The sequence below is a fragment of the Pan paniscus genome, chromosome 3 (assembly GCF_029289425.2).
Source record: "Pan paniscus chromosome 3, NHGRI_mPanPan1-v2.0_pri, whole genome shotgun sequence".
In the NCBI taxonomy this organism is placed as follows: domain Eukaryota; kingdom Metazoa; phylum Chordata; class Mammalia; order Primates; family Hominidae; genus Pan; species Pan paniscus.
The window spans coordinates 127,217,013-127,230,211 of NC_073252.2; positions in this window are offsets into that span (position 1 = coordinate 127,217,013).

Genomic DNA, 13,199 nt, shown 5'->3' on the forward strand with positions numbered 1-13,199 from the left:
CATTTTGATGCTAAACACTTATGTTAGTAATATTATGCCTTCTGGTCTGGGGATTTATACTATGTCCTTATGTGTTTCTTTTCAGCTTTCCATTTTAAGCTATGGTGTAACTGGAAAGTTGCTCTTAAAAAGACTTTGAGTACAATACCGTACTCTCCACACATGAATCAACTGTTATTGTACATAAAATGTTATCAAGGGGCTTGGCAAATAGGCTCTTGGAAGAAAAGCCCTACTTTAACCAGGATTACTGGCAGGAAAGCTCACTAAATACTGGAAATAACTGGGCTTTTACTTTTCTACCATAATATCTGTAACTAAATGCTTTCAAACATTATAAAAATAAAATTATTCAGAAATATCAAAGTAGTATCATTAATCTACTGTTTAATGTGATACTTTTGGTTATCTTGTTATATTTTAAATATGAATTATTTTGTCATATATCCTGTTGCATAGATTAAAACAGGCATAACAATCTTAGAAATTTCCATTCTTCATCATCTTTTGTAAGGGAAAGAAAAGATGTGTTTACATCTGAAGAAATCATTCAAGATTTAGTATAATGTATACAGACATTTACATGATTTATAATGGAAAATCTTTCTGTTTTTGTACTCTTACTTGTAAGGGACTAAATAGAAAACAGTATATATTTAGAAGAACTTTGCTAATGATATATTTACTCATGACACAGTATTGACCTGCCAGTGTTTTTATTTTTTATTTTTTTTTATTTTTTGAGATAGAGTTTCATTCCATTACCGAGGCTGGAGTGCAGTGGCGAGATCTCTGCTCACTCCAACCTCCATCTCCCCAGTTCAAGTAATTCTCATTCCCCAGCCTCCCGAGTAGCTGGAGTTACAGGTGTGCCCCACCACACTCGGCTAATTTCTGTATTTTTAGTAGAGATGGTGTAACGCTTAAGGTTTTTGCCTAGCCACGCCAAAGAGGTGGTGTGGTGGCTGACTGCAGCGAGTGATAGAGACACGGACCGATAGAGAGGAAAAGCTGTAGGCTTTATTGAGCAGAGTGAAAGTACAAAGCTTCCACAGCATAGAAGAGGTCCCGAACGGGTAGCCACTGCTGGTTTTGGGCGATTGCCTTTTAAACTCTTTAAGACGGGAAATACGTGCAGCGGGAAGATGTTACCAGAGTGGGAAACAAAGGCAGTAAATTATTTTGTGACATGTCTTAGATTTTGAGGAAAAACCGGAATTGCAACTTAGGTTTAATTTACTTTACGACCTTGCAGTGGCATGGCAAAGGAGACAGGATCTTACAGGACTTTACAAAGTATGTTTACAAGGAATTGGAATTGGGAGCATAGATAAGGTCCACTAGTCACAGAAAAACGGGCAGTTAACATTCCTTTTACTTTAGTTTCGGGGAGGGGGAAGGGAGAGAGGGACAGAGGACACAGGGAAATTTACAGCAAAATTTTTGCTGTTTATAGCTTTCTTGGGGAAGAAAACACATGTACAAATCCTGGTTTAAGCATATATCTTCAATATTATCCATCCAGGACTGAAGTAAGTCCTGATGCAGGAAATGAGTGAGTTTCACAGCTTTCTGAGCCCCTACTCGACCCAGGAAGCCCAGCTGGCCCCTCCTCTCAATAGGGTTTCACCATATTGGCCAGGCTGGTCTCAAACTCCTGCCCTCAAGTGATTTGCCCACCTCGGCCTCCCAAAGTGCTGGGTTGACAGGTGTGAGCCACTGCACCCAGCATGACCTGTCAATATTTAAAATAATACCATGTTCGACCATTTTTAAATTACTAATGTCTGCAGTAAAATATAAAAGATAATAATTTACTATCTTATAATGCAGGATTATTTTTCAGATTTGCTTTCATATTCATAGCACCACTGTGAATTCTGACATGAATGAAATTTCAACCTTGATCATTTGAATTAATCAACACAAGCTGTTGGGTTTGGGACAAAATGTTTGTATTTTCTCATTTGCTATTTACGTGTAAAACTCACTTCAGCCACTGCTTGGCTCCCATGAAAGCAGAGCATGAGACATGAAACGGAGCCTAGAATGTAGAAAATTGATATACAGGGAGCAAGAGGGAAGGGCAAGAGGAGTGAAACAGGAAGGGAGGACAGCACAAGGTGCATTATGGACATGATCACAACGAGAGGTGACATTGCTCTTATAGGACTTGCTGAGGGTTCTGTGACATGGGTCTCGGAACCCTATGAGAGACCAAATGAGAGAGCATTTATCTATTGGTTCTTATTCCTTGAGTTCACGGACAAAGATGAATTACCTTGCATTTCTAGGTTGGACCTGTGTTGAGTGTCAATGGAATCTTATAGTCCAAAGAACCCTGAGGCATAAAGAGAGATATATTATATAATAAGTGGGTGCTGTTAGGTTGCATTAGTGGGGAGCTGGTCAAATACTGCTTGGAAATGAACTCTAAGGCAGGATCTGGAGTAAGAGGTAAAGCCCAAAAGATTTAAGTGGTGTATAAGAGATGTTTGCTGTGGCTATTTAGAACCTATAACTGATATTGTGACTTCATTACCTGCTTGAGTTATATACATAAAAATCTAGTGAAAAGGTTCATATAAACCATTTTATCATATTCTTCCATTTTCTCTGTTGTTCCCTCCTTTAAAGTGGACAATCCCACTTCTGACTCTCAACTTTTGTTTATGGGACTGGTCTAGCTGTAAATCTGGTTGTCATCATGCCTCTATATCTAATTATTCACTAAGTATTGAAGATTTAAAGTACAAAATATTATCTATATCTATCCTCTCTCTGTTATCTCTATTAACATAGCTTGGGGCGTCTTTCTTCTTTCTCTATGATGATCCCGGGCAATTAGCCATATAAAATCATTTATACTCTCTTAGCACCCCTTGGCAACTCACCATGATTAATGGGGGAACTATAACCTGTTTAGGGAATTTAATTGAACAATATGATTATTAGACTGTGAAGAAATCTATTGGGTTATGGGGAACTGGCAGGGTTGGAGAAGGTGAGTGAAAGAAAGAGGGTATGGAAGATGATTCTTATTGCAGCATATTAGGAAATTTGCAAAGGCATATACTTGATAATGATCCCCTTCTCCAATGAAACCAGCAACTATATATAGCCTATATGTGAATTTTTCATTTCTGTGTATTGATTATCATTCAAACAGATGGTAAATAACTTTTGAGGACCAAAATGTTTAAAGAGTATGAAGAGACCACATGAATATTATGGTATCTACCAATGGCATTTTGAGTACATCAGTTGGAAATATGTATAATATTCTTTTTTTCTTTGTTTGAGACAGAGTCTCACTCTGTTACCCAGGCTGGAGTGCAGTGGCATAAACTCAGCTCACTGCAACCTCTGCCACCCGGGTTCATGGGATTCTCATGCCTCAGCTTCCCAAGTAGCTGGGATTACCAGTGCCCGCCACTCGCCTGGCTAATTTTTGTGTTTTTAGTAGGGGTTTCGCCATGTTGGCTAGGCTGATCTTGAACTCCTGGCCTCAAATGATCCTCCCACCTTCACCTCCCAAAGTGCTGGGATTACAGGTGTAAGCCACTGTGGCCGGCTGGAAATATGTATAATATTCTTAAAAATAATTCTGTCTATTTTATTGGAGATAAAAATGGTAGCCATTTTGCTGGGGATGGTGGCTGATGCCTGTAATCTCAGTGCTTTGGGAGGCTGAGGCCAAGAGTTCAAGACTAGCCTGGGCAACATAGTGAGACCCCATCTCTACAAAAAATAAAAAAAATTAGCTGGGCATGGTGGTGCATGCCTGTAGTCCTAGCTACTCTGAAGGCTGAAGTGGGAGGATTGCTTGAGTCCAAGAGTTTGAGGCTGCAGTGATCTATGATTGTACGATTGCAATCCAGCCTGGGTGACAGAATAAGATAGAGTCTCTATAAACAAACAAACAAACAAACAAAAAAGAGTACTAATTTCACAGGATTATTCTGAGGATCAAGTGATTAAATGAGGTAATATATGAAAAATACCTGTAACAGTGTTTGGCACATAGTACATGTTCAATAAATGCTTATTATTGTTATCATTATTAAAATATCTTTTGTCCTATTTTAACTACATATTTAAGATTTTCCAAGTTTTATCCCATTGGATAAGAACATAGAAATTTGAGAGCTAACTACGGGAGTCTTAAAAATATCTTCCTTTTTTTCCTTCAAATGTGTAACTGCTGTCTAAAGTAGTTCTTTGTGCATAAATGTGTTGCGGGGAGTAGTGCTTAGAGAACTATCTACTATTTAATTAATTAAACTTTAAAGGAATTTTCTCTACTTTCTTTATTTCAGAACTCAAAATTATTTTCTACAGCAATTGCCCAATCCACTGTGGGCATCCTAATGACCAAATTATAAAGCAAGAGTCTTAAGTGGGGCGGGGGGGCAGGCATAGAGATTCTCTTTTTCTTCTACGTCTTTTTAAAAATTGGAGTATTGCATGCCTAAGTTATGAGAAATTCTCTTTATATTTTCTAATTTGTTGATCTAATTATTTTCTGATTATACATAATGCTGGTGGAAATAAATACCTCAGTTTTCAAATAGCAGCATTAATTCTTTGGAGAAACAATTTTGTAGTAGTCACAGTAGAAAGATAGAAGGGAACTATTGAACTTGTTATTTTCTTCAAGAAGACTGAGAACCTATCTTTCTGCCAGTATGTGACTCAACTTGTTCTATTTAAGGTGAGTTGCTTTTGGTTTTCTTCGGTTAGGAGAGGGGAAGAGGGGCTGTAATCACACTTTGTTGCTCAGTGCCACTTCTACAGTCTTTTGATCGGCAGGAGAATCTAATACAATGGAGATGTCAATCAATGCACATCTTTGGCCAAAAAGCTCCCCTTGAAAACCATATAACAGTGAATGCTTCAGACTAACAGTCTTCTTTACTTACCAGCAGACTGCACAGGGTGATCACCAAGGGTTTTGTAAATGAAAAGCCTTGCACCCTTAGTGCATCCAGCTAGGGGATAATTCTGAAGTGGAATTTAGTAGAAACCATATGAAACATCACAAAAGATGCCACACAGGCAGCTCGATGGAACATAATATGTCACTCACTACTGACTGTATGACCTCCTGCCTGTCCACTCAACACAGGAGCCCAAACAAATAAACTTGTGCTTAACTAAGAGAAAGAGATTTCTGTTTTCTTCTTTTACAATGTATGCAACATCAGTAAACAGTGAGTACTTGCTAGGAGAAAAATATGAAATAACATTATTTGTCATTAGTACATTTCTGACAATGACATTGACTTAAAGACTTTCGATAATAATTTGAAGTAGTTCAAGGCAGTGAAGCTTCTGCAGTGGAGACTGTAGTCTCCACTGCAGAAGCTTCACATTGGTCCCATTACTGTTAACAGGATTCATGAGTGTTTTTCCATACAAATTATTTGAACAGTTTACCCCACAGAGTCTTGCACACTGTGGAAACAGGAGATCACTGGTAAAGCAGAATCTGGAAATGAAAGTTAACATGAAGAAATCCATATTTTGATAGGAAAGCAACTTGGTGACAAAATAGCATTCTGAGCTGCAGAAATGTGGATAATCAAATGGATCTTTGATCTCTTAAATATCTTGGGCTTGATCATTATCAGATAGTCTTTGATATTGCCCACCAGAATGAGATATTAGCCCCATAAAAACAAAACAAAGCAAAGCAAAACAAACAAACATAAAACACAGAGTAGTATAGAATGCTGTTCTTGGCATGCAGGCAGAAGTAAGAACTAGATGTTTGCTACTTTTATGAAAATTTAAACTGAGAGGTATAACCAAAATAATTTTTTAATATGAATTTGTTAAAAATCAAGAAGTAAAAAGAAAACAACAAGAAAAAATGACTCCAAATGTCAATTTTAGGTTGTTTTAAATTTTTTATAAAATAATTGATCCTTTAGTCAAGCATCAAAAAATTCACCTTATTGACTGTATCAATATTTAATTTCAGAACACTTTTATTTAAACATTGGACTCTTTTTGGAAATTATCAAATGTTTTCTTTTCATTCCTTATATTTCTATTCAGTTAAAGCACCCATACATCTCCTGAATTATTTTTGGTAAATAATGTTATTTGTACTGGGTTGAATAGCATCTTCCCAAAATTCATGTTCACCTGGAACATGTAAACATGGTCTAATTTGGAAATAGGATCTTTGCAGTTGTAATCATGTTAAAATGAAGTTATACTGAATTAGGGTGGGTCTCAAATCCAATATGACGGGTGTTCTTACAAGAAAAGCAAAATCTGGATACAGTGACACAGGCATATGAAGAGGAGAACAACGTATTGTGACAGAGGCCGATGAGAATGATGCATGTATAAGACAAGGAACACCAAGAATTACTGGCAACCACCTGAACTAGGAGAAAGGCACAGAACAGATTTTCTCTGAAAGCAGTCAAAAAGAAACCAATCCTGCAGACACTTGATTTTGGACTTTCAGCCTCCAGAACTATGAGGGAATAAATTTCTGTTGTTTTGAGCTACTCAGTTTTTGGTACTTTATTATGAGAGCTCTAGGAAAATAATAACATACAATAAATACAGTTGTATTTTGCAACTTATTGGGAAAAGTTTCCACTTTCTATCATTTTATTCTTATTAAAAACTTTTCATTTCAATTTTGCCTGCTGACTCTACTTTTGTTTTTGTTGAGTTGGATTTCAATGTAATTCCTACTCTGAAAGTAGGAAGAGAAATCAGTGCCAGTTCTTCAAGGACCATTACAAGAGTAGAGTGAAACACACAAATTAAGCCAGAAATTAAGAAGAAAAATATAAAAAGAAGTACGAACCCACAACCTGGGAATCAGGCTCAGAAGGGAATAGATGCTGTTGTGAAAGCACCACACACCTTACTTAGTCTTGCTGTCTGGACCTTCCTCTGCCTCTCAGTCTTCAGCACTAAGCATAAGTATTACCACCTTTTTACCATGAGACCAAGGGACCAGTTCTATATTTTACATTTCTAATTCATGTAATAATGTGGAAATAAGAATAAGGAATGGTAAAACAACTTTACTTTAAAATTTCATAACTATTTAAACAGAGCAAGTCCACATTTTTATTTCATGTTTTCTGACTTTTGAAGATATATTAGTCTGAAATGAACCCTGTTCTCTGAATGAAACTAATAGCTGTCAGTTGTCATGTCTGTACTTGGAACACATTCATCTTCTATATACTGGTTTCAGATTTTAAATATATCTTAGGTAGATCCTAGTTTATCATCATAACTGGTTCTTCTTGCACTTGCATGACCAAAATGCATTACTTGACAAACCTTTTGAAATACTAACATCTTATAATTTTGTTGAAGATGACCATCTTCTGTGTTCCCTAATTACAAAACATTTTTATTTCTAGGTTTATAAACACAAATTATGATGATTAACTTAATTTGATTTTCATTTGACATCACTTATAGTGATGTCAAGTAACTCTAGTTACTTATGTGTACCCATATACTTTCAGCATCTGTCTACTTAGGAACCTTACGATTGCAAAAGATGAAAGGATATGGTCACATGTTTTTTTAGCCAAACAGAATAGTCCAAGTTCCTGTCTTAAACTATTACATTACAAAGTTCTTTGTTAAATGACTAAGTGAATAAGAATACTAGATTTATTTCTCTTTTGTTCTTAAAATATTGTTCATCTGTCAATCTTGAATTTGAGGCAATTCATATAGGATATTGTCATCTGAAGACACATAGTCTGAGATTTCACTTATACCATCAATTTCATTATCATCATTCTAGTCTAGAATGCTGCAGTTCATCACTTTGTATTCATCTTCTGATTTACCTAATAAACATGAATCATTATCTTCTGACAATTTTCTTCTCTTTGTCAGTATGATGAGAAAACAAAATTTCTGCATTCTCAACTGTCTTCAATGAAACCTTAAAGCAGTCTACAAAGATTGTATCTCCAGCCTCCTTTCATCATTCTTTTTAGAAGGTAATGATGTAAAATTTTGGTCAACTCAGTATGAAAATTGAAAGATGATGCAATAGTAATGATTTACTTCAATGTTGTATCATCATTTTTAGATGATTCCAACATTTTTCTGTCTTATTATTTAGTCTTTCTTAGCATTGCTGGGAATAATCAATGATAATTGATGAAACAATTCTTAGAATGATGAAATAGCAAATTGTTTCAAGATACAAAGTATCTTAGATTTATAAAAAGTTTCAATTCACTTATATTGTAATTGTGAGATAGAACGGATTTTATTCAATTAAAAAATAAGTAAATTTAATTTTGTTCATTGATAGACCTTTAATAAAAATTAAAAGAATAGATGCCATGAAATATCAATTCGTATAAATTGTTAGTCATTCTCATCAAGGAAAATAAAAAACTAAAATTGAGTCCAGAGGACTCTGATGATATACCAAGGATTAAGTGAGTGAAGATACGGGGCCACTAGATACATGTTTCAATAGATGGTGAAAAAGGGGTTAAACATATTTTCCTTAGGAATGTTCACTTAGATATTCCAGATAAAAAAGAATCCCCCATGATATGTTCTTTTAAAAATTATTTTTCTTCTTCTTATTTTTTATTTCAATAGTTTTTTGGGAACAGGTGATTTTTGGTCACATGGATAAGTTCTTTTGTGGTAATTTCTGAGATTTTGCTGCACCCATCACCTGAGCAGTGTACACTGTACCCAATGTGTAGTCTTTTATCCCTCACCCCCTCCCACCCTTCGCTCTGAGTCCCCAAAGTCCATTCTATCCTTCTTATGCCTTTGCATCCTCATAGCTTAGCTCCCACTTATATGTGAGAACAAACGATATTTGCTTTTCCATTCCTGGGTTACTTCACTTAGAATGATAGTCCCCAACACCATCCAGGTTGCTGCAAATGACATTATTTTGTTTCTTTTTATGACTGAGTAGTATTCCATTGTGTATATATACCACATTTTCTTTATCCACTTGTTGGTTGATGGGCATTTACGCTGATTCCATATTTTTGCAATAGTGAATTGTGTTGTTACAAACGTGTGTTGTAAGTGTCTTTTTCATATAATGACTTCCTTTCCTCTGGGTAGATACCCAATAGTGGGATTGCTGGATCAAATGGTGGTTCTACTTTTAATTCTTTCAGGAATCTCCACACTGTTTTCTATAGTGGTTGTATTAGTTTACATTTCCCACCAGTGGTGTAAAAGCGATCTCTTTTTCTTTCTTTCTTTTTTTTTTTAAAGATAGAGTCTTGCTGTGTCGCCCAGTCTGGAGTGCAGTGATACCATCTTGGGTCACTGCAACCTGTGCCTCCCGGGTACAAGCAATTCTTGTGCCTCAGCCTCCTGAGAAGCTGGAATTACAGGCGCGCGCCACCGTGCCTGGCTGTTTTGTATTTTTTTGTAGAGATGGGGTTTCACCATGTTGGCCAGTCTGGTCTCAGACTCCTGGACTCAAGTGATCCACCTGCCTCGGCCTCCCAAAATGCTGGGATTACAGGTGTGAGCCACTGAGCCTGGCCTAAAGTGTTCCCCTTTCACCGCATCCATGCCAACATCTATTATTTTTTTGATTTTTAAATTATGGCCATTCTTTCAGGAGTAAGGTGGTATTGCACTATGGTTTTGATTTGCATTTCTCTAATAATTAGTGATGCTGAGCATTTTTTCACATGTTTGTTAGCCATTTGTATGTCTTCTTTTGAGAATTTATTCATGTCCTTTACCCAGTTTTTGATGAAATTATTTGTTTTGTTCTCGCTGATTTGTTTGTATTTCTTGTAGGTTCTGGATATTAGTCCTTTGTCAGATGCAGAGTTTACAAATATTTTCTCCCATTCTGTGGGTTTTCTGTTCACTCTGCTGATTATTTCTTTGGCTGTGCAGAAGCTTTTCAGTTAATTAGGTTCCAGCAATTTGTTTTTGTTTGTGTTGCATTTGCTTTTGGGTTCTTGGTCATGAACTCTTCCTAACCCAACATCTAGAAGAGTTTTTTCTGATGTTATCTTCTAGAACTTTTATTGTTTCAGGTTGTAGATTTAGGTATTTGATCCATATTGAGTTGATTTTTGTATAAAATGAGAGATGACAATCCAGTTTCATTATTCTACATGTGGCTTGCCAATTATCTCAGCACCATTTGTTGAATAGGGTGTTCTTTTCCCACTTCATGTTTTTGTTTGCTTTGTTAAACATCAGTTGACGGTAAGTATTTGGCTTTATTTCTGGATTCTCAATTCTGTTCCCTTGGTCGATGCGCCTATTTTTATACCAGTACCATGATGTTTTGGTAATAATAGCCTTGTAGTATAGTTTGAAGTTGGGTAATGTGATCCCCCCAGATTTCTTTTTTCTTAGTCTTTCTTTGCTTATGTGGGCTGTTTTTTGGTGTCATATGAATTTTAGGATTTTTTTCTAGTTCTTTGAAGAATGATGATGGTACTTTGATGGGAATTGCATCGAATCTGTAGATTGTTTTTGGCACTATGGTCATTTTCACAATATTAATTCTACTCATCCATGAGCATGGGATGTGTTTCCACTTGTTTGTGTCACTGATGATTTCTTTCAGCAGTGTTTCGTGGTTTTCCTTGTAGAGATCTCTCACCTCCATGGTTAGGTATATTCCTAAATATTTTTATTTTTGCAGCTGTTGTAAAGGGATTGAGTTCTTGATTTGTTTCTCAGCTTGGTTGTTGGTGTATAGCAGTGCTACAGTATGTGTACATTGGTTTTGTATTCTGAAACTTTACTGAATTATCAGAGGTAGGAGTTTTTTGGATGAGTCTTTAGGGTTTTCTACGTATACAATCATATCATTGGCACACAGAGTTTGACTTCTTTTTTACCAATTTGGTTGCCCTTTATTTATTTCTCTTGTCTGATTGCTCTGGCTAGGACTTCCAGTACTATGTTGAATAAAAGTGGTGAAAGTGGGCATCCTTGTTTTGTTCCACTTCTCAGGGAGAATGATTTTAATTTTTCCCTGTTCAGTATAATATTGGCTGTGGGTTTGTCATAGATGGCTTTTGTTACCTTAAAGTATATTTCTTCTATGCCATTTTTGCTGAGGGTTTTAATCATAAAGGGATGCTGGATTTTGTCAAATGCTTTTTCTGTGTCTATTGAGATGATCATGTGATTTTTGTTTTTAATTCTGTTTATGTGGTGTATCACACTTACTGATTTGTGTAAACCATCCCTGCATCTCTGGTATGAAATCCACTTGATCATGGTGTATTATCTTTTTGAAATGCTGTTGGATTTGGTTAGCTAGTATTTTGTTAAGGATTTTAGCATCTATGTTCATCAGGGATGTTGGTCTGTAGTTTTCTTTTTATTTTGTTGTTATGTCCCTTCCTGGTTTTGGTATTAGGATAATACTGGCTTCATACAACAATTTAGGGAGAATTCCCTATTTCTATATATTTTGGAATAGTTTCAGTAAGATTGGTACCAATTCTTTGAACATATGATAGAATTTAGCTGTGAATCCATCTGGTCCTGAACGTTTTTTTTCTTGGCAATTTTTTAAATTACTGTTTCAACCTTGCTATTTGTTATTGGTCTGTTCAAAGTTTCTGTTTCTTCCTGATTTAATCTAGGAGGGTTTTATATTTCCAGGAATTTATTTATCTCCTCTAGGTTTTCTAGTTTGTGTGCATAAAGTTGTTCATAGCAGACGTGAACAATCTTTTGTATTTCTGTGGTATCGGTCATAATATCTCCTGTTTGGTTTCTAATTGAGCCCATTTAGATATTTTCTCTTCTTTTCTTGGTTAGTCCCATATGGTCTATCAATTTTGTTGATGATTTCAAATAACCAGGTTTTTACTTCATTTATTTTTTGTATTTTTTTGGTTTCAATTTTATTTATTTGTGCTCTGATCTTTGTTTCTTTTCTTCTGTTGGGTTTTGGTTTGGTTTGCTTCTCTAGTCCCTTGAGGTATGACCTTAGATTGTCTCTTTGTGCTCTTTCAGACTTTTTGGTATAAGCATTTGATGCTATAAACTTTCCTCTTAGCACTGCTTTTGCTGTATCCTAGAGGTTTTGATAGCTTGTGTCAATATTATTGTTCAGCACAATTTTTTTTAATCTCCCTCTCGATTTCACTGTTGACCCAAAGATCAGTTGGGAGCAGATGATTTAACTTCCATTTATTAGTATAGTTTTGAGGGTTCCTTTGGGGTCAATTTCCAGTTTTATTCCACTGTGGTCTGAGAGGACACTTGATATAATTTCAGTTTTATTAAATTTGTTCAGACTTGTTGTGTAACCTATCATATGGTCTATCTTGGAGAATGTTCTATGTGCTGAAGAAAAGATTGTATATTCTTCAGTTGTTTGCTAGAGTATTCTGTAAACATCTGTTAAGTCCATTTGTTCTAGGGTATAGTTTAAGTCCATTGTTTCTTTGTTGACTTTCTATCTTAATGATCTGTCTAGTGCTGTCAGTAAAATACTGAAGTTCCTCACTATTGTTGTTGTCATCTGTGTCATTTCTTAATTGTTTCATAAATTTAGGAGCTCCAGTGTTAGGTGTATACATATTTAGGATTGTGATATTTTCTTGTTTGACTAATCCTTTTATCATTATATAATGTCCCTCTTTGTCTTTTTTGCTGTTTTTGTCTGTTTTGAAATCTGTTATTGTCTGATATAAGAATAGCTACTACTGGTTGCTTTTGGTTTCCATTTGTGTGGAATATCCTTTTCCACCCCTTTATCTTAAGTTTATGTGAGTCCTTATGTGTTAGGTGGGTCTCTTGAAGCTATTAGACACTAGGTTGGTGGACTTTTATCCATTCTGTCATTTACATTCAAACTTAGTATTGAGATGTGAGGTACTCGTCTATTCATCATGCTAGTTGTTGTCTTAATACCTTGTTTTATTGTGTGTATATGTGTGTGTTATTGTTCTATAGGTGAGATTTATGCTTTAAGGAGGTTCTATTTTAATGTATTCTGAGGTGTTGTTTCAAGATTTAGAACTCCCTTTAGCATTTATTGTAGTGCTGGCTTAGTAGTGCAAATTCTCAGCATTTGTTTGTCTGAAAAAGACTCTCTTTCATTTATGAAGCTTAGTTTTGCTGGATACAAAATTATTGACTGACAATTATTTTGTTTCAGGAGGCTAACAATGAGGCCCTGATTCCTTCTCACTTCTAAGGTTTCTGCT